The sequence below is a fragment of the Rhinolophus sinicus genome, linkage group LG17 (assembly GCF_036562045.2).
Source record: "Rhinolophus sinicus isolate RSC01 linkage group LG17, ASM3656204v1, whole genome shotgun sequence".
NCBI lineage: Eukaryota > Metazoa > Chordata > Mammalia > Chiroptera > Rhinolophidae > Rhinolophus > Rhinolophus sinicus.
The window spans coordinates 20,401,277-20,423,690 of NC_133766.1; the positions used below are offsets into that span (position 1 = coordinate 20,401,277).

The 22,414-nt window shown below is 47.4% G+C and overlaps 1 protein-coding gene and 1 long non-coding RNA gene across 7 annotated transcripts in view; one reads left to right on the plus strand and one right to left on the minus strand.

Annotated features, from left to right (window-relative positions):
• LOC141569384 (uncharacterized) overlaps positions 1-17,249 on the minus strand; it is a 37,918-nt gene extending 20,669 nt beyond the window's left edge. The window contains exons 1-6 of one of the 6 annotated variants that reach the window (XR_012492977.1): positions 17,092-17,230; positions 16,635-16,772; positions 16,352-16,517; positions 14,605-14,720; positions 12,049-13,240; positions 11,220-11,813 (exon numbers count right to left, since the gene is read on the minus strand). This is a non-coding gene — a long non-coding RNA (uncharacterized LOC141569384). The other 5 variants (XR_012492978.1, XR_012492976.1, XR_012492980.1 and 2 more) reach the window with 5 other exon arrangements.
• Positions 17,250-17,407: 158 nt separating this feature from the next.
• The window catches only part of PLXNA2 (plexin A2), a 205,191-nt gene continuing 200,184 nt past the window's right edge, over positions 17,408-22,414 (plus strand). Inside the window, exon 1 of the mRNA XM_019713816.2 lies at positions 17,408-18,062. The gene's annotated coding sequence lies outside the window, so the exon portion shown is untranslated. The remainder of the gene's footprint in view (positions 18,063-22,414) is intronic.

The window sequence follows — 22,414 nt, forward strand, 5'->3', positions numbered from 1 at the left end:
TTGAGTTCTTAATCTCCAGAAATTCTATTTGGTTCTTTTTTAAAATTTCAATCTCTTTCATAAAATGCTCATGTTGTTCTTTGATTGTGTTTCTGAGTTCATTTAACTGCCTTTCTGTGTTTTCTTGCATCTCACTGAGTTTTTTCAGAACTGCAATCTTGAATTCTCTATCATTTAAATCACATATTTCCATATCTTTAAGTTTCTTTTCTAGAGACTTTTCACTTCCTTTCTGAGCTGTCTTGTTGCCTTGGTTATTCATGGCAATTACTGATTTATTATTTCTCTTCCTAGACGTCTACAGGAGTGGCTTCTGCAACAGGTTGATAGGAAGAAGTCTTTCTTTTGTTTTCCAGTACTTGGTAGAATATTTTATTTTCTCTCCGACTGCAGCCTTTTTTTCTCTCTCACACGGTAGTGCTATGTTTTCTCTGCACTATTCCAGCTTTTCACACAATGGGGGGATTCCCTGGGAGACGGGCTTCTCCTCTGTTAATAGTTCTCCTGGGTTACAGGGCACAGTGTCCGTGTGGGTATGCGGAGAGCTTTTGAAGTTCCAAAGCTCTTCTTTCACCAGATTTGGAGCCCGTATGTTTTAGGAGTTCTGCTTACTCCTGCAGGGATCCACCCAGATAGGTGGGACCAGGGGTGGGGTGAGTTGTGAGAGGTGGCCCAGAGCAATGGCAGTGACCACCACCACAGCCGGTCCTGTTTCCACAGCTCCCTGCCCTTTGCTGGAACCAGTTGGGCTGCAAATCTGTGTCTGCAGACCACAGTTCTCAGAACTGCAAATATTCTTTTCTTTTGATCTGATACCGCCACTGTTCCGCTTCTAGCACCAGGCGAGTGCTGGGAGGGTAGGGAGGGGGCAGCTAGTCTCAGTGCCTAAGGCTTCCGTTCTCTGCTCGGCAGTGAGGGCTTAAACCACCGTTTTCAGCCATTTCCCTCATTCTTTTTTCCAAGGTCTCTGCCATGAGCGTTGGGTTCAGCTGTGTTATATGCTGTCCCCTCAGCCCTGTGGGCCAGAAACGGAGCCGTAGCAGTCCAAGTTCTTCTCTCTCCCGCAGGTGTGGTAGTTCCGGGATGCAGCGAGCTCGGAGCACTGAGCTAGTCTGCATCCTGTGGCTCCGTCTCCACACTTCTCCTTTCCCTCCTCCCCCCTCACACAATTCGCCCACCTTTAGGTGAATTCAGTAGTGGGCCTCTTCGTCTTGCCTGTCTGCTGTGCAGGGAGTCCTTTGTGGAGTTATAGTTGTTCAATTAGTTGTAAATTCCACGGGAGATTTACAGAGGATCACCTCATGCCGCCATTTTGATGACATCAAATCAGACATTTCTTCAAGAAATCTTGTTTCCTTTTAAGAGAAAATGGTATTTAGAAAACATAATCTGGGAGCTAGGGGTGCTCTGTGCTACTAAACTTTTCATCAGTTTTAGGTTTTTTTTCCAATAGATAGAGCCAGTAAGCATGTATTTTTAAAAAGATAATGAGTTCATAATGATATTTCTAATACAAATGCAGAATTACAGGTTTTTCTTCACCTCATCGATCTCACATCTGTGTCTCTTTTCTACCATAATAAAAATCCCTGCTCTCAGTGGCATTGATATAATTACTCACATATAATACATACATATTACAAATCCTCAAATTACAAATGTCCTCAAATTACATCATTTCGTTGAACATCATTTTGTTATAACATTGATGAGATGTCATAAGAACTTAACTCTTGTTTATATCTATTAACCTATGGTAGAAATGGTTTCACTTTATGTCATGTCGCTTAAAGTTGCAGAACCTATCAATGACATTAAGTGGGAGCTTACTGTACACTACAACTTCAGAATAACAATACCGAACTCCCATCAACAACATGATTGCTAAAAAATAGCTTAAGGTTTTGTTGCATTTTGCATTTCTTTTTGCTCTTTGATGTATCCCATTAGGAATATGAAAAATATATATTTATTTTTAAAATTACTTGAAATACTTTCTTGGTGTTGTTTTGCTCCAGCTGGATACTTCCTAATTTTTTAGGAATTGCTTTGTTGTATTTTGTTTTAAAATTACATAAAAATATTTACATAGTTCCAATGATAAATCTATAAAATGTGGTATATTCAAAGATGTCTGGTGTCTACACTAGTGTCTTCCACTCTATTCCCTCTCTCCTTTTGAAAGTAAACATGGTGTTTTTGTGATTTATCCTTCATTGGGTTATCCTTCTATAATTACAAAAATGTACCTGTACCCTCCTCATTCTTCAAGACTCAACTCCAGTATTACTCCTCTGAGTCCTCACCACCAAAAAAGAGTACTCACCAAATTACTGTATTGCCCCAAAAATAAGACCTAGCCAGACAATCAGCTCTAATGCATCTTTTGGAGCAAAAAATAATATCAGGCCTGGTATTATATTGTATTGTATTACATTATATTACATTATATTATATAAGACCCAGTCTTATATTATAATAAAATAAGACTGGGTCTTATATTAATTTTTGCTTCAAAAGATGCATTAGAGCTGATGGTCTGGGTACGTCTTATTTTCGGGGAAGTGGTACTTCCAGCCAGAAGTACATCCTTCTTGACAATGGTATACTGGTATGGTCACAGGAATTGTTTACAGCTAGCCTCCATTCTGATTTTTCCTTCTCTGTTCTAATTGGTTGATACTTAAGTTTTATGAGGTGTGATCAAACAATACTGTGAATGTTTAAATTTAAAAAAAATTATTACAATACAAGACACATTGCCATTAATCCCCCTCAAAATACTCCTCCTCACTTTGAACACACTTATCCCATTGTTCTTGCCGCGTCCTGAAGCAGTTCTGGAAGTCCTCTTTCATGACTGTCTTTGGTTGCGCTATTGTGGCTGCCTCAGTGTCCTGAATCATTTTGACTTTGGGGAAGAGCCAGGAGTCACACGATGCCTGATCTGGTGAATAAGGTGAATGAGGACACACTGTAATGTTTTTATTTGACAGAAATCGCCATATACCAGAAGAGATGTGTGACACGGAGCATTGTCATGATGGAAGATGATTTATGACATACTTTAAAACACACCTTCTCTCAACCGTAGCTCACACCTGACTGACTGCACTGAACAAGTTGAAACTTGTCACACACTGTTACTAAGGTTTGATGTGCCACTTCCCGTATTGAAGATCCCTGCCTTTCATTTGGATGGCACGTGGCAGCAGCATTCACTGTATGTTTTGATCTTAACAGAAAGGCTCTGTGTCACACATCACTTCTGGTACAGCAATTTCTGTCAAATAAAAATATTACGGTGTGTCCTCATCCACCTTATTCACCAAATCTGGCACCATGTGGCTTCTGGCTCTTCCCTGAAATCAAAATGACCATGAAAGGTAAATATTTTGAACTGATTCAGGACATCGAGGCAGCCACGACAGCACAACTAAAGACAGTCATGAAAGAAGACTTCCAGAACTGCTTCAGAAAGTGGTAAGAACAATGGGATAAGTGTGTTCGAAGCGAGGGGACAATATTTTGAGGGGGATTAATGGCAATGTGTTTTTTACTGTAATAAATTTTTTTTATTTAAACATTCACTATAATTTTTTATCACACCTCGTATCTGACTACAGTTCATTGCATTCCCATCTGACTCCCTCGGTAGCAAAAGTTGCTAGGATTTCCTAGAAAGCCAAGACCTGACTGGCCCTTACATGTTTTTACATTTCATACAGCTACAGCCTCAATGAAAATTTGCTGAATTGAGTGCCTCTTAGCCCTGGATAAGCATCCAAATTACCCATCCAAGCTTTCAGCTTTTTTGAACGTATAGGTTGCCAAATTCTAACCCAAAACCCACTGAATCAGAATCTCCAAAAGTGATCGCCAAGAAACTGAATTAAATAGTGAAGCATGATTCTCTTCTACAGTTTGAGAGCCACTGACCAACAGCCACTCTGTACAAAAGCCTAGGCAGAGTACAGACAACACTGCAATGGATGTTCCCCTCTGCCCTTTGGGACAGTGCAATTCTGTGCTGGCAAAGCCAAAAGGAAAACTTAGCTGGTCATATCATTTACCCTGATGGTTTTCTTCAGAGAAAACTTAAAGAACTGAGGAGGGGAGTTTAGGGTTTTGACAGAGAATTCGTTGCATATAAAGGTTAATTACTTTTTAAGGTCACACAGTTCGTCAACAACTAGGATGACACTGGCTTTGTGATCTTCTGGCCCAGAGTTTGTCACCACTAGCAAAACAGCTGTTTCCCTTTACCCTCCTGAAATTGCCCAAAGGCAGAGATGACACAAATCTTTCCAACCCTCCAAGGGCACTTTCATCCCCAGGCAGGTAGGACTTGAGAGATAGCGGAGATCTTGGGGCTCTAATTCAATCCCTAAAGTGAGAAAACGTTTTGGTCTGGGTCAGAGAGGCAGGTAAAGTCAGTGCTAGGACTGGCATCCGAGGTTCATTCCCGGTGGATGAGGCTGTTTACTTCCCTTGCTGTACGTCTCACCTACGCTTGTGGCCATCACAACTAACGGTCAGTGCATGGAGCCTGGTGGTGTGAATGAAGCTCAGTTAGAGCTGTTGCCATCTAGTCTTGGCCTAATATCACATTTCTGCGACTGTGGTGAAGGCAAGAATCAGACCCTATTCCACTTACCTAAGCTTTAGTGACAAATGCCATTACCAGACCCTGAGTCCAGGAAGTTATACCCAATGTGAGCTGAGAGGAAGAGTGGGGAGGGGACTGAAAAAGGATTATCTCCTCCTCCTACAGTAACTTTAAATGAGCTCTCTCATTTGGTTTTCCTTGATCATCTAGCAGTGAAAAGAGACAATGGGACGGCTGGAGGTGGAGGGCCCACAGAACGAGCAGCACAATTGGTTTCCTCCAAGTCTGCTGTTTCATTTTTATCCCCAGAGCTCTACAGGCCAGAGATAGTCTAATTGGTGTCCTGGTGGAAAGAGATGGGGCTGAGCTCTATAGAAATTAGGCTTAGGTTTTTCTTCCATTATGCCAATCTATATAATCCCCGTTCCCCGCCCGCAGTTTGAACCAAAGGCGGAAACTGGAGGTGGTCCTCTTGATACATCTGGCTATTTTTGGAAAGCTCCAGCGCGGGAGCCATCATGGTAATCGAATGCATCAGTTAAACCCATCAGATCCTTTTCAGTCACAGGTAGCATGCACACACACACACACACACACACACACACACATCTAATTGCCTGTCTTAGTGTACTCTTCAGGGCTCACTCTGGCCTCCCTGGCTTTCATGGTGTGAGCCAAGGCCAAAAAAAAAAAAAAAAAAAAAAAAAAAAAAAAATCTATTCAGGCCTCAAGGCTGAGGTTATGGGGGGTGAAGGAAACCAGAGGGGGCGGGCAAGTATGCCATTGAACTTGAATGTGTTCCAGAGAAGGGGGGCAAAGGGCTTTGAAGGCAAAAATCCCAGAGGGATGCTAATCGTGAGTATTTTATTGTGTTAATTCTGGGTCTCTTTGTCTCACTAGGATGCACACAAAACTATGACATAGGATGGGAGTCTCCCAGATGCTCACAATATTGCCACTGACAAAGTTGTTAGTGGTAAAGCCTTCTGCTCAAGGCTTTCAGAGAAATCATTGCTTTCACTGGATTAAGGTTCAAAAGGAAAATTTAGGCTAGAAATAAAATCTTTCAGCCTAAAAGTGCTGTAAAACAGTAACAGATAGCAGGCGTATTCGTATTAGGTTGGTGCAAAGGTAATTGCAGTTTTTGCAATTATTTTCAACCTTTTAAACCGCAATTACTTTTGCTCCAATGTAATAACATATTCTAGGCCTCTTAAAAGTCATAAGGTGGTAAATGCCTTATCATTGGATGGATCCAAAGAGATAAAGAATAATGACTTACTGAATGAATATAAGAGATATTTTTATAGAGGGGGTAGTGGGGTTGAATTGTGTCCCCCAAAAAGATATGTTCAAGCTGTAACCTCTAGTGCATCTGAATGTGAGCTTATCTGGAAATAGGGTCTTTTCCAAAGTAATCAAGTTAACATGAGGTCATCTGGAATAGGGTAGGCCCAAATCCAATAACTGGCTTATAAGAAGGCCATGTGAACACACACACACACACACACACACACACACACACACACACACAGAGGGGAACAGAGGCCCACATGGAGGGATGCAATTACCAACAAAGAACGCCAAGGATTGTGGGTAACCAGAAGCTGGAAGAGGCAAGGAAGGATTCTTCCCTAGAGACTTCAGGGGGAGCATGATGACACCTTGACTTCTGACTTGTAGCCTCCAGCACTATGAGAGCATAAACTGTTGTTTTAAATCACCCAGTTCAGTGGTCCTTTGTTATGGAGAAACTAATACAGAGTAAGATTAAATGACCTGGAGAGTTTCTTCAAAGTGCAATAGGCTATAGTCCTAAATTTGCGGGGGTTTCTTTGTTGGGAGTTTATACAGAAAATCTTTCTGGACTGATTTTTACACAATCCTGTAACGAGAAGGAGGCATGGCTGTCAGTGAGACCCAGGGACTGTAAAAGCCATTGTAGGTCCTATAGAGAGAGCCACAACTGGGCTTTCCTGAGGAAGGGGTTGAATTTTGCCTCACTGCAATGTCCTCTCACACATGAGCTCCCTTCCTCCTCCTGCCATGAAAACCTACTGCATACTTTATATTCAATCCAGGGGACAGGAACCAGACCCCGGTCTCCGGGGATGTCAAGTGGGATTCCTGACTCTGGAGCGCCATTCAATCCCAAACAATTAATATAATCCAATCAACATTGCAGACAGCACACACTAATGCCATTAGATTCAAAATCTCCCAGGGCCGTGAGGGGAGGTGAAGGGGAGACAAAGCGCAGTGGGCTCAGTCTCAAGGTCACTGTGTTCTCTAGACTGGGTTACTTGAGACAGATGGTTCTGAAGTGATGCCAGCATTCTCAGGCGCAGACACCAGTGTCATCCTTCTAGGAAACTATGGCCAAAAGTAAAGATGGCATATGTCAAAAGACAAGAACTCATGCTTGTAGGAGCGCCCATGCACCTCCATGAACAGTGCATTGGGGCCAGACTCAGGAGCCCTTGTTTGGATCCCAGTTCTCCATTTCTCAGCTGCACCCCTTGGGCAGAGCTGTTACTCCCCTAAACCTCAGTCTCCTGGTTTGAAAACAGACACAACTACCCAAATTTCTATCTTTCTGTGTTGTTCTGAAGACCAAAATGTGTCAGGATCCAATGCTTCTCACTTTACAGAGGAGGAAAATGAGGTGACCTGACTTCCTCAAGGCCACACCACCAGTTAGTGACCAACAAGGGCTATCAGAGTAACTGCCCTGTAAGTAGCAGTTTTTCTTGTGCCAGCCACTGTGGTTTACGAGACTCTCATTTAATTCTCATAACAACTCTATGATGTCTGTGTTCTTTTCCTGTTCACCCACTGAAGAGACCGAAGTTTGTAAGAAGTTGAATAACTTTGCTAAGATCACGGAAGAATCAGTAACAGAGTCAGGAACCAAACCCACTCTGAAATCTATGGTCTTAGCAACTGCAATGAACCCAGCAATTTTCTTAGTCTATATCTATCTGCTTCGAATGTACATGAAAACTTTGCCAATGGTAACCGGCCATACATGTTATTACATTAATTATTAATATCAACCGTTAAATGCTATTGTGTTAAAGAGTAGTGAGCGTTAGTTTAACTTTGAAGCTCATAAAAAACACAAAGGTGATTCATAGGTCCTGGGATGAGGTGGATATAAAAATTGCAAGCAATTTGGCACATTCTTGTGTCAAAGGGTCTTTTCTGAGCTCGTCAGTCAACAGAAAATAGAGGATGGTATTTTGTTTCAACAAGTACCAACAAGTAGATGTGCTGCTGGCTATCCCTGATGGTAGAACTGGTAGCAGTAAAATTGAAGGCGGCATCTCTAATGTCTCAAAGGAAGAGATGTGTGACCTCCTGACATTCCTTGTGTCATCATGCTCCTGTCTGAAAGAGAGTCAGGGCAGTGGAGCAGAGCTGGGCGGCTCCTGGTGTCACCCTTAGAGAGGCGCGTAGATCATGAGTGTTTGCCAATCCGGGTCCACAGGAGACCCCAGCATCAGCGCCCAGACCTTCCAAAGTTTGGCTCCATAATGTTTAGCCACTTTTACAGACTGGAGAAAAGTTGGGGTGAAGTGGTTACAAGACATTGATAAACAACTTTCACTTCCAGTGTAAGGTACAAGAGAAACATAAGGCACGGCCCCTGCCCATGAGGAATTCGCAATATAAACAATGAGTTGCTGAAGTTGGGCACCCTACTTTGGTAATAGGGGCGGTTAGAGGGGCTTGAAGTACACATATAGCACAGCGGAATGGAAAGGGCCCCGGACTTGGCGTTAACCTACCTGAGTTCCAGTATCTTCTCTGCTGCTTACTGGACCTGTGATCTACAAATTACTGAACTTCTCTGAATATCCTTTCCTTTATCATCTCTGAAATGGGTAAAAATTGGCAGATGCCACTAGTGAGAGTAATTCAGCAAAGATTTCTGAAGTGACATCTCGATGCCAAGCTTACCATGGACATGGACAGGAACAAGTTTACAAATTCTTAAACGCGGTGTGACTATCAAGTGCCCTTAGCACAGGTTGGAAAAGATATCGTAAAAGAGATGGCCCTTGAAAAGTTCCTAAAGGTGGTTCAGGCTGTGGGAAGTGAAGAAGGGGGATGACACATTCCAGGAATGACATGGGCAGAAGTGCAGGGGGTACTGAGCTTAGCAATTTCAAAGGGCTGAGAGGGAACCTATGGCAGGGTTGGCGGGTAGGGGTTGTTAGATAGAAGACTGAGCACAGAGCGTGAGGCAAATGATGGAAAATCCTGAAAGATGGCCTTTAAGTCCTCTGACATTATAGTTATGTGATGTTATTTTTATTCAATGGAAGAAGAAAAAAAAAGCATGTTTCTCACCCAAACATCAGGACATTCTGTTCCTCTGATTGTGTTTCGTGAAAATGCTCGCCAGCAAAAAAGAAAAAGAATGATTAAGGGAAAAAAAAATAACTGGAGCCACATTCATTTCAGCTCTACTGAAAGCACAGCAGGAGGAAGTAGCTGTGTTTGCCAAACTCCAGAAAGAGACACAATTGATGGGGGGTGGGAGAGGGGGAGGGCGGGGCTGGGGGGAGGAGGTGTCCAGTGTTGTTTTATTCTCCCAAGGAGATACTGTAAATAATGGCAAGACATAGCGTACAGAAGGGGAAATTACTCTGACAGGGCCCTTTTAGGGAGGAAAATGGAACTAAATACACGTTCCATTATTTCTGATCTTTCATTCAACTCTCCATTTACATGGGGGCTCCCCGGAGCTGATGTTTCCCCTTTGCTGTCATAAGTAGTCATTGACTGGAGCCGGTCATTTCAAAATAACGGCCTGCAACTCTTCCATTGTCGTGATTAACACAAGGTAATAATTATTAGCCACACTGAAAACTGCGGCGGAGAGGTGGCGGAGAGGTAGTGCTGCCAGGCAGCCCTGCTTTTCTGAAGTCAGGAAAGTTCCCCGTCATTCCACCAGGGGGGGTGATGTCCCCAAGAGACAACAGAAGCCTTTCTGCTCTTCACTTCTCCAGGAGGCCAGGAGCTAGAGCTCCCACACCCCGGCCAGTAGCCAGGGCCGGGATCTGCCATCATCCCAGGACCTTGTGGAATAAGGCAAAATAGGAATTCCACCAGAAAGAGAGGAGGCTGGACAGCGTGGTGGGTGGGGGAAGAACAGAAAAGGTAAATACACGGTATGCAATCATCCCAGACCCTTGGCCTTTGAAACATCAGGAAATATTGTCAGCTGAATGGATCGAAAGGGCTGGAGTCACCATGACTCAGAAAGATTCGTAACACTAGACCCCTGAACAGAAGAGTTTATCAGAGGCAGGCAGAGAGAGAAATCATCCAACTCGAGACAATTCAAAGGCAAAATCCTATTTCTCAGCTCTGTCCCTGAATTGCATTCCCGCGTCGATTTTTTAAAGCTCTTTTGTGTCCAGTGTCCTTCCTCAGTCTCCAAGGAGAGACTTGGAGTGATGACATTTCCACAGTGCTAGGGGAGGGGAGGATGCAGCCTAATTTCTACTTTTTACAGACGGGGACACCAGGGCTAAAAGAGGTGAGGGTGACTTTTGCCCGGCCAGGGAATAGCAGAGGCAAGATTAGAACCCAGTTCTCCTGACACCCAAGCTGGGGATAGGGGGTTCCAATCTCTGTGTTTTGATGAAAATAGCAGTCTTTTCGTTCAAATGATTCCCAGTGAATAGAAGGCATTCCAGAAAAACCATGCTGTGTCCCCAATGAGAAAGAGGAGGAAAGAAAATCAGAAGAAAAGAATAGAAACATAATTACTCTTGCTGATCTTTCCTTCCCATTTCATACACTACCCAGAACATCCATCAAGAGTGTAGTTCACAAGAGGAATAATAATGAACTTAACATTAAACTGACTATGAAGGGAAAGTGTGGACTTTTCTTTCTAGAGCTTTAAAATTTAGAATACAGAAACAACATGAAAGTGTGTGTGTGTGTGTGTGTGTGTGTGTGTGTGTAGGTTTTTTTGCCATCGCTATTAATGATGTTGGTGACAATGCAATTGATTCCTGCCAAGAGTTTGTGCCATTTCTGGGTTTTTCTTTTTAGACCTTAGTGGTTCATACCCTGCCCTAAATTACAGCACTGACACAGGCACTGAGGTTTGCACCTGGATGTCAGGGTATTTGATTTACTTAAAGCCTTGTGGTGTGCTTATTTGTTTTTGCATGGGGGGATGGACTCTACTTTCTGCCAGACTCCTCTCAAGACAAAGCCCCACCCATCCCTACCCCCACCCCCTAGGGCTGTGGACCAGCCACCAACTAGCTGACTTGAGGCTTCCAAGACTCCCCCCAGCCACTGCTCTGCACTGCCTCACAGCAGACTGGAGACAGGCCCCTGGGGCTGGTCTTGCTTTCCCAACCAGCCCCCCGTTCATCACTCTCATCTCACATCGGCTTGGGGCCCAGGGAGGGCCTGGCATTGCGGTAGGGACTCTAAACATCAGTCAGGAAAGAGGAGTCAGGGCTGGGAGCAGACAGAGGGGCTGCTTAATGTTCTGTCCCTGAAGAGCCTGCCTTCAGAGGCAGGGAGAAATTCTCCTGCTATCATCCTGTCTTCCTTTCTCCCCTAATTAGGAGGAGATGTAAGTTCAATTCTGTTGGGGTTTGTAGGGCACAGATGCAATCAAGAAGAAGGCAGACACTGGCGTTTTGCTCACCCTGCTCCCCATGGGCCCCCACAAAGACCAGCTGGCATGATCTCTCTAAGGGGTGAGGGCAAGACATGTTGCACCCAATTATCCCATTATTTTGAAAGGCAGGTGTGGCCATGTATGTGGTCATGTGCAGGGCAGAGGTGACATAAGCTAGTGAGGATTTGCATGTGTTGGCAACTTCTTTCCAACTCTGGAAAGAACTCTGTTAAACACACACACCCCGCAAAATAGGGGAGAATTGAGCTCATTAGTATAATTGTTTACAATAATCATGACAACAATTGCAACATGCTCTCCTTTGTAAGAGAAAATGACACTCCGGACCCTCAGTAGAACAGAAGCTCAGGGAAGCTTTGCTGGACTCTGATGGATCTGGAGGAGCCCTCCTGCTGCAGGAGTCTGGGTCACCAGCTGGTTCCGTGCTAAGAAGAGGGATGAGGCCCAGTGCCTCCCATTTCCTGGCATTTGAAGTACAGACCCCCTCTTTTATCACTTTCTCCTCTTTAGTAGAGGACAAAACTGAAAAAAAAAATGGATGTTAGATAAACCTAAGTTCAAATTCCAACCTTACCACATCCTACCAGGGTCACCTTGGAACCAATCACTTGACTTTCTGCTCATCAGTTTCTGCATCTGTAAAATGGGGTGATAATACTTGCTCTGTAAGATTAGACTGGTGAGGAACAGGCATCGTATCAGTCTACCACCAAACCCTATGACTGAAACAGAGTGGGCACCTAATTTTAGCACTTACCATTATATTATGAGAATTATAAGCAAGTGAAGGGAAGGTATCATTTTGTCTAAACGAAGAAACCTGGACAAAATGACCGCTTCCTATCAGTTCTGATCTGAAAGGAACAAACTACTGGTTTTGTCCTGTTTTACTCCCACCCTACTAGGCCTTGGGTGGGCCTGCCCATGAGACACTGAATCCCAAGAAAGCCAGCAGCCCATCTCCAACTGAAGCTCTGAGCTCAACTGTCATTCAAACCAGGTCGGGCCATCGAAGCCAGGAACGTGCATATGAGGCTTCCTGGCTGGTGAGGGCTGCAGACAGGGAAGGATCCCAAAAGTGCATCTTAAAAACACATCTCAGGCAATGAGGGTCCATGCCATTCCAACTCCTGCCCAACTGAGCGTGTTCTCCGAGGCATCTCAGTCACTCTCCCTCTTCTCTGCCTGACTGGGAGGGTATGGGCGTGTGTGTGGATCGCCTCACAACGAATGCCAACTCCAGCATTGATGTGCTTTGTGATGCCATGTGGGAAGGTAACACACAGAATCTCTTTGGGTCTGTAGCATTTTCCAGTGGAGGCATGGGAGAGAAACAGGGACCCCCAAGTGATGGGAAAATGATGCAGCCACCCCTTAAGCAAAGGGGTATTTCTAATGAGCCCAGCGATTTTTCTTTGAAAACTGAACTGGAGAATGAACTGAAGTTATAGCAGTCAAGAAGTGGGTCTGGCACTGGAAGGAACTTCTAGATTTTAAGACAACCTCTCCACGCATTTGTATAATGCTTTCCAATTCACAGCCGGTATCTTATTTGATTCTTGTGAAGCAGAGTCTGCAGGGCAAAGCATGTTATTTCCACTTTATAGATGAGGAAATTGAGGCACTGGGAGTCTTAACCAGGGGTTACGTGACCAAATGAGTAGTGTCTTCATTTTTGGAAACTTCTAGAAAAAGAAAATGAGGGAAGAAGGCCCTTTCTTATACCCTCAGTGCCAGGCCCAGAGCAGCAACAAAAGTCACCAGCCTTCACCAGCCCTCACTTTCCAGACCTGAAGCCCAGTTGCGTCCAGGCTCCCTCCTTCCCCCCTGCAGTCTTCTCACCTTGCGCCTGCAGGATTCTTCCAAGTGTTCCAGGGGCCCATTTAAGTAGGTTTAGGGTTGTGGTTAGCTGAGCCTCACAGAGGATATTCTCCCTCCATAGCAACGTTCTCGATTGATGAAGGGGTGGGGGGGCAGGGAAAGAGGGTGAGGTTTACTAGGATATAAGCTCCACTTGTGGGAGGTTCAGTGAGATAGGAGCAAAATCCCGCCTTGTTTGATTTGGAGCCTTAACAGGCTTGCAACTGTTTCAAGTACACAGGAAAGTGGGATTTGTTAAGGGATGAGAAGGGAGGAGAGGGGAGGCACATCTTTATGAATGGCGCTGAGAACCCCGGAGCAGGTGCCCTGTGCTGTGCATGTCCTGGGCCCCTGGCCTCCTTGCCCAGGCTGATGCCCTCCACTCTGGCAGCCTCTCGCTTCCATTCATGGGACTTGGCCCACACACTCCTGTCTGGCCCATCAGACCCTCCCTGTGTTCCCAACAATGTGGGGGGTAGAGAAGACTGCCACTTCCGCACTGAGGTTGCCTAACAGTGTCTGCTGGGAGAAGGTGAGGTACAGAGTGAGAGAGAGACGGGCCCAGCCCCAAGGGAAACCCCAGGGTGAGGGCAAGTGAAAGATGACATGCATTTTAGGGCAGAGATAGATCAAGTTGGTGGCAGCATCTGTGGTCTCAGCTTTGAGAGCCAGATGTAAGCCCGCTGACAGAGCCTGCACTACCCAAAGATCACGCACTGATGCTGGCCAGCCCACCTGCCTCCAGGCCACAGGCCCAGGACATAGCCTCCCAAGCCCAGCCCCCATCCTGCTCCAGGCAGCTTAAATATATGCTCAGGCAGCATTCCCAAGCTAAGCACTGATGGCTTGCCACCCCCCACCTCTGAAAGCAAGCAAACTTAATGCTGAAAGCCTGCCAAAGTGTGGCTGGCTTCCAGCACCAAAAATACCTCCTGTGATTCTAGGGGCTACCATACTGGCATCTATTTGTGGCACTAGAGCTCTTGCTATAACAGAGAGAGGACTCCCCCTGGGGATCGGCTGGTTGCCCATTTGGGCCTATTCTCCCCAAAGTCTAAGCTCGCTTCCAAGGGCCTGAGGAGGCCTACTCAGCCAGACTTGCCTCTGCAGGAGAAATCTGTACTCATTTCTCCCAGGAAAAATTCAGCTCCATCCTAGAAGGCGTTTGCTGTCCTCGCATACTTCTCTTATCCTCTTCCCCACGTCGTCCATCTAGTGACAAGCAAAGGCCTGGGCCCCAAGATAACAATGCAACAGACACAGATGACTTTGCAAGGGTGAGGTTCCATGGGTACCATAACTGGTGGGGGTGGGGGTGGGGGGGAGAACCCTGTTGAGTTTGTGAGGACTTTCCAAAGATGATGATTTAGTATAAGACAAACATGTCTCCATCCATCCATCCATCCATCCATCCATCCATCCATTTAATATTTATTAAATACCCACTACTCACCCAGCACTGGACTGGGCTGTTTCCATCAGACCAGCCCTCCTGATGGAAATGAGGATGGACTGCAAAGTACTGGGATAGGTTTGGTGAGTCCCCAGGGGCTGTGGGTTTGACATCAGCTGGACAGGATGAATAAGAGGATATCAAAGGCCAGATAGATACCAGAAAAGTGGAGTCCCAGAAAGACATAGACAGGCCTATAGGTAGGGGACCTGTTGGATTATTAGCATGATTTCTTAAAATATGTGTGGAAGAGATAATTATGTACTATATATAATTCAATTCAAGTACAAAATTAGACTCTTTTAATAAATAATATTTGTGAAATAATTGAATGAATGAGTGAATACCCAATGATCAAAGGGATGAGGTTATCTGAACATCTTTAAAGACCAAAGCTCATGTATATATATAGTCATTGCCTTGGAGGATGTTATATCTAAATGCAAACCATGAACCTGAGTTGTTCTCTTTTTATTCCCAAGATACATTTGTAATGATGTGCTTAACTAAGAAGATCCATATTTTCTCTAGCCTATTAGGATTAAAAACATGAACAAATCTTTCCATTTAATGATATCATTAACTTTTCTAACATTTTAAATTATATCTATTTTAATTCCCTGTCGGAAGATTAAAGGTAGAAATTCCCATCTTACAGATGAACAAACTGAGGCCCAGAGATGTTAAGGCAATCATCCAGGGTAACTCCCAGTAAACCAGGTTAGTGTTCTTCCCTTATTATGCTGACTGCAGACACTCCCATAGTCTCACCAGACTCAAATCTCAGACACTGTTCAGTGGCAACGTGGAAACTGGGTGACATTGTGTCACACTGCCTGCAGTGTGTTCACCTGCCTGTCTTCTCTCTCTCTCTCTTTCTTCCTCTCTCTTTCTCTTCCTTTATTTAGGAAGTGAAGGGAAAGCTGGTGGTGAAAGATAGGGGGAATGGAGGAATCTGTCCCTCCTTGCTCGTCATTTAGAGTTTATTTCTGAGCCATGTGGGAAGGTGGTATTAGAAAATAATTTCAATTGTATTATAATCTTCCTAAGATGTGATTGAATTGAGGTGTGGGGAAGAGCTGTGACCTATACCAGGGTCACATAGCACTTGATTTAGAACCAAAAGCCCTAATTTTCAGCTTCCAGCTTTATCAATTAGAATTTCCAACCCTGCCACTGGCTGTCTTAGTTGTAGCTGGCTAGGCTGATGCTCTATGTATCAAACGAATGGGGGAAATGTTCCAAAATCTTCTAGTACCTTCTTCAAATCATCTTCCTTAATAAATTGTGGTTTAGATGTGGTCTACCCAGAGATAAGAGGGTAGACTAGACTGTCTGGATGGGGAGACAAGATCTACTTATAAAGAGAAATTAATAATAATATAGGATAACATGATAATTGCATGGAAGGGTGCCAACAATAAATGCCAAACCAGTTCAAAGAAAAGAACAAGTATGGATCAGAGAGACAGCTTAGGCTCTTTGTGGCTGACACAACCAGGAATAACAGTGAAAGTCACAGGGAGACAAATTTCAGCTAATTACAATGAAGAAAGAATTTTTGAAGATTTAGCTAACTTCTGTAGAGCAAGTAAAGACTAAATTTCGCCCACAAAATTTTCCACATCTTTTGCAAGATGATCAGTGGGTCTAAATTTCTTTTTCTAAGGCCCCTGCTGCTCTGAGAATTTCATGCAACTCCCATCAGGGTAAAAAAAAAAAAAAAAAAGAAAAATTCTATTTTTACCACTGAAGACTGTGGCCACCAGAGGGCAGTCGAGGGCGCTTATCAGAATACTTGGACGTGTACAGTAAACTCGGGAGTGCTCTAATCGCCGGCAGGGACTACGCAGATCCTGCCAACTCGCTGGGGTCTGGCTTGCAGGCCCCTTTCGAGAAGCGGCGTTCAGGGGCTGCGGAGATACGAAGAACTCTTTAGGACGCGTAATCAATGGCGTCAGGGCACGGAGACGTGATCATCAGGAATCCAGAAATCTCTCACTTTAGGTTATTAAAATAAGTTATCTTACCGCCACCTCTCTGATTCCCCTGCCAGGCAGCCTCCCTGGGTCTAGACATAGAAGGCTCCTCTCTAGTCTCCACCGCGTGCTAGAGGCCCAGGATCTCCAACAGAACTGGAAGCGTCAGATTCCGAGCAAGGCTCATCTCTGCATTATAAAAATAATAATTAATAAAACAACTTCAAACCTCATTTGACAGCTTGTTGGCTTTCTGAAATGCACCAGCAGAAGACATCTGCTCGCACCGGTTCTGAGACCCCCGTGTCGACCTCATCAGGCAAGGCGGTTTCATCCCCCACTCGCCTCACACTCAAATTAAAGATGAAGAGGGAGGTTGCAGGATGTACGCGGTGGCAGGTGATGCTAAGGGTGGGCGAGCCCACGTCCCCACTGCCCTCATCCCCCTCTGCGTGGGTCCTGAGCTCCCCGCCCCAGGTCTAAGCCCGCTGGGTGCCCAGGCCTCCACCTGAGTCCCGGCAAGGTTTTCGTAGCCCCCTTGCCACTTAAGGTGGCTGGTGGGACCGGGCTGAGCCGGGCGCAGGGTGGGCAGAGGGGCGGCCTCCGGATGCCAAACGTGCTTCTCCTTTGTTGACAGCTGAAGAAGGAGGAAGTCGGGGCGGGAGGGGGAGGGGTGGGGGGCCGGCGGCGGCGGGCGGTGCCAGCGGCGGGCGCGGCCCCAGCGCGGCGGGTGCGGCTGGCAGGGAGGGGGTTAAAGCGCGCGGCCTCTATGATAATGAGCTGCCTGATAATATAGGGAGGGAGGCCAGCGCCGAGAGCTTCGCCGCCGCCGCCGCCGCCGCGGGAGCCGAGCTGCGGGCTGAGGGCGTCCGCGCCGGGCTGGAGCGCAGGGCGGCTGGGCGCAGTTGCTGGGGATTCTTCAGCCCGGAGGGCGAGCGATCACAAGGGAGCCCCTGAGAGCTGGGGAGCAGTGGGGAGCGCGAGCGCAGCAGACCTCCCAAGAGATCGCGAAAGCCGGTTCCCGGAGGAAATGGGACTGTGAGCAAACCCGGAGCGAGAAGGGAAGGAAACGCCGGGATTGCTGATGTCAGAGGAGCCCGGAAAGTCGAGCTGGAAAAATCTGAAGACAGCCAGGGCTCTGCTGCTTCCCCAGGAGAGACACCGCCAGCCACCCCCACACGCCCCCTCGGTGCCTCTCGGATCCCCCCCGTGACCCGGCGACAGCGCCCGGCGGGGCTGCTGCGGGGCGACAGGGGACGGAGGAACGCGCGGACCGGAGACCGAGTGGCCACTTCAGGAATACAGATAAGTAGCTGGTGGCTTGACGTGGATTTTAATGAATTTGGACTCCATGTGGATGTGGTCGTCCCCGTGATTTCGAGCTGCGGGCTACGAGCGAGGCAGCGCGCCGCCCTCGGCAGCCGGCGGCCGAGGCGGACCGACCAGGGACGCAAGGACAGACGGACGTCGCCGAGCTGGGTAAGCGGCACTCGAGTCTCAGGCGCCCTCAGTCCCCTCCCCAGACGCGCGCACTCCCCGCGGCGGCTCCTCCCGCGCCCGCCTCTCCCGGGTCCAAACCCTTAGCTCCCGGGCTCGGCTGCGGCGGGCGAGTCCCCGCTCGGGCTCGGCCACTTTCGCGGCGGAACTCGGAGCCGCTGCCCGCCGGGGCTTCCCAGCCAGCCCCCGGCTTCGCATCCAGAGGCTGCTGGCTGCAGCGGCGCTCCGCGGCGCGCCTCCTCCAGGCACCTGCCGGCGCTCTGCGGCTTTGGGGAGCACCGGGGCGGCGGGCTGTCCGGAGAGCTGGAGCCCATCGCGGGCCTAGGTGGCACGAGCAAGAGAGCCCAAGGCCACTGTGACCAGCGCTCCATTTGGGGGCGTTCCCTTCGGTGCTGGAGTCCCCGGCGGCCTCTGGCAGTTCCTTCGGATCAGGGGACTTGGGAATGCTGCACGGGTTCCACAGGCTCTGGGAGCCAGTCCAAGGCGCTGAATGGGGAGAAGTGCTGCCATGCCCCCTCTGTGCGCCCTCGTGGTCCACCACCATCAGCACCTTCCCCTGCTTTAAGCAGCACGAGAGGGTTGGGTGCTGAAGTGAGAGCTTGCCCAGGGTCCCAGAGGTTTCTTCTGACCGTTTGAGAATACTTCGTCCATGGGCGCCTTCTTGACCCACCCCACACGTGATGTAAGGAACTTAGAAAATTCTAGCCCTTTTGATCTATCTCACAGGCAGTCTCTATAAATGTTAATCGTGGGCTGGATGGCCAGAGAGTCGCCAGAAACTGTCCAGGTCCCAGAAAAATGTCCACTTGTTTGGCATGACCCTCGAGCTAGGAGGATACCTACTCAAAGTCAGGTCCAGAGAGATAGAAATAAGGGGGTGGGGCAGAGTTGGGTAAAAGACTTGGGGTTCTAGGTCAGTTAAACATCTAGAAATGAGAGCCCCCTGAAGTGGGCAATAAAAATATGGCCAGGTCTCAGTAGGGATCTGAGATCCTGGAATAACGGTGACACCAGCAGTGGGTAGGCAAGGGACCTAAGACAGGACCCGTCTGAGGGAGTGGAACTGCCAGCTGGAGCTGGAGGCAGTGGCTTAGCAGCTTGGAGGAACCTGCAGGAATTTGAAGACACGTTCTCTTCCTTCTGTTCTTGAGCACAGTGGGTGCGGTTTATGGAGTATCGGGGCTGGGCTGGACATTTTGGGAATAGAGTCGGTTTCAGCTCTTCCCCTCCCATAGCAGGCCTCTTTCTCAGATCTTGAAACTTCATGCTTCCCTCAGAGCCAGCTGTGTATTCTGGGGCCTTCAACAGAGCCACAGAGCCTGGGGAAGAGATGGCGCTGGCTGGAGGAATTCAGCTATTCCTAATTGAAATGCACAAGTTTCGTATACTCACCCCAGAAAGCTCCCGAAGTTGCTAGCACCAGCCTTCTTCTCTTCTGACCTCCTGGCTAGAAAAGAGAAGAATTCATTAACTTCCCCCCTCACCTCACAAAGAGACATTTGAACTAATTACCTGTGATCTCTCCTCCTTGGCCTGGGGGTTGTGCGTGGGGGGAGAGGAGACAGGGGAGAGTAGGAAAGAAATGGAGAAAGCATCTGTCATGATAATCTAGTGAGGTGGTTTTTCTTTTCCCTTCTTCCACCTGGCACCTCCGCCTGTCACCCTAACCCTAACCCTTCCTCATCCTGGAACTTGCCCTCACTTGCTAGCATTACCTAAAAGAGTCCCTCCCCTCCATCCCTGAGCCAACCCTGTTCAGGGTCCCGCTGATAAAGGGAGGGCAGTACAGCCTGCCCTTTCTGCTCCCTCACTGTCCTCAGCAAATTGCATTTGTATGGGGCAGATTGGCTCGCAAAACAGCTAAATAGAAATGACATTTGGAGCCATGTGCAGTGGACAAGGTGCTGAGGAGCGTCAGAGCCAACATGGTAAAGTACCGAAAGGTCTCCTCTGCCCAGGGACCCCAAGTCTGGCAAAGGAAAACCACTTGGCCCTTTCTTTGACTGGACATAAGGACCTGGGTCCCTTATAGCCTGGAGCAGGGTAGGGGGCTGGTTGGCATTTCAGCCCAAGTGTGAGTGAAGAGTAAAAGGTGGTGTCGCATGTCCATCACCTGAAAGAGACCATGTCATTACAAGGTTGGTGGCCCCCTTTCAGAGCTGGCCTGAATACCTACCCCTGTCCCCAGAGCACCAGGGAACATTCACCCTCCAACCCTCTTGACCATCATGAGTTGCAGGTGTGGGAAATGTAAAAGTTCACCATCAGTTTTACTGGAGTCTGCACTTAAAATAAGGTTAAAAAAGAAAACCCTCAAAGAACAGCTACTTCTCTGTTAGGTCCTTTTCCCATTTACAGACACTTCTGATCATTCCGTTAATCTTTATTTCAAGGGCATGTTACAAGAAAACACACATGAGCGGGAGGGAAACCAGTGACACAGTTAAATATATACTGGGCAGCAGCTGGCAGCAGCCAAACTCACCAGTTCAGGTAGTATGAAATATTTATGGTGCTGGAGTTGTCACTGTTTACGGTTTTATAGTCTCTCTCACGACTCGTTTTCTAAGGCTGCCTCTCCAAGATATGGGGTTTGGTGTGGGGAAAAGCGATTCCTGTCTCCAGCAGCAGAACCCTCCCCACCAGCTGTCTCTCTGCGTTGCCACACAGCTGTCTCCACACACACAGATTGGGGCCCAATATACTTCTGTCCATCAAGGCAAACCAGGGAGGCTATGAGGCCCCCATACACCCCCATTCTGATCATAAAGAGACTGGAGCATTGTGTTATAGTCTGTTAACTACAAATAATTCAGGACTGTCCACAGGGAAACTAGCAGAAACAGGCTTTGAGGTGCTGTAGTTTTACAGCTCAAGTGCACACCCCCATTGCTACCACCTTTGCCCAGGGGCAGTCTGTAATCAATTCATTATATGGGAATATTCTGTTTCTCCCCTGCACATATGCTCAGTTCAAGCAATGATGAATGGAACCAATTCCCCTCTGGGAAACAGTTTTTTTACTTAGTTACAAAGATTTCATGCCCAGTTAGAGTAAATAAGGGTGGGTATGTATCCACTTCTTTTTTGGTCATTTCTAAAGGTGAGCCCTGTGGAGACAGAGAAAGAGAGTTCTTCCAGGGGTCAGACAGCTGGTCCCAAGGGCCCAAGAGGGATGGAGGGTCAGAACAGCCCCCTCCCCCGTGGCTTAGCCCTCAGGCACTCAAGGGCCCCTTCCCTGGCATGGGGCATATGGAACTTCTTTATCTAGCTCCACACTGCTCCATCTGGAACTGAGGGCAGAAATAGAGGCGAGAAAGTTCTTTGTTGGGGAGCAGGGTGCCTACTGGGTAAGAGTGTAAAGCGAAGAGAGGAAGGGAGGGTGAGAGCTGAGAAAAAAGGCTTAAGCCTGAGCAGTGCACAACTCCCCTGCTCTCACAGTTGGTTAACCATTAACCCCTCGCCCTGCCCTGGCTGTGTCTCTCACTGGGTGAAAGGATTTATCTCAGTAACTCCAAGGACCAGCAGAATGTCCTCCTGTCGCCCCAGCAGAATTTTCTCTGTTTCCCCTCCCCTGCTTCTGCCCCAGGCTTAGTCCTGGCCCCCACTCACCCTTTTCTCTCCCTCTTCCCTGGCACCAGCACTCTCTTCCCACCTCCTGCCAGCTGTCCCTTCACCCTGGCTGTGCCCGTTGTTCGCATGGCAGGATGCGTGTCAGAGGCCGGGAAACAGGCAGGACGGTGGGGAGAATTGATTGAGGCAAAGGAGCCGCTTTCACACTGGACTCCAAAGCAAGAGCGCCAAGCTCAGGTTCTAAACCTCTTCAACCATCCATACAACCAGGGAGGCCCAGGTTTGCTTGGGGAATGAAGGTAGGGAAGGTAGTTGCTGCCAAAGTTCCATTCTCCTCCAGGAACACTCAGTTTTCCTAGTGCTTCTCACTGTGGGTGTGGCGTGTGGGTCCCTGTTTTAGCCCTCTGAGATGAAGCCATTTGAGCCAAAGCCTTGTTGAAGCCTTTCCAGCTCATGAGATCCAGCATCCTGAACCTCAGAAAAAAACAGCAGATGGGCCAAAGATGCAAGATAGTAGAGCCCCACGCACATAGAAAGACCCAGGTCACCATGTAGAAACAGTCACAGATAAACAGAGAAAGGCAGGGTGACAGAAGAGGAAGATAAAGACAGAGAGAATAGAATGACAGTGTGCATGGGGCAGACATTGCTGAGAGCTAAAAGGAAAGCAAGTGGAAAAGACCCTTCCAGGCAGAGGGGGCATCTTCTCAGTCTTAAGACCCAGGCAAGGAGAGGTTCCTCTGGGCTGAACTAGCAGGTTA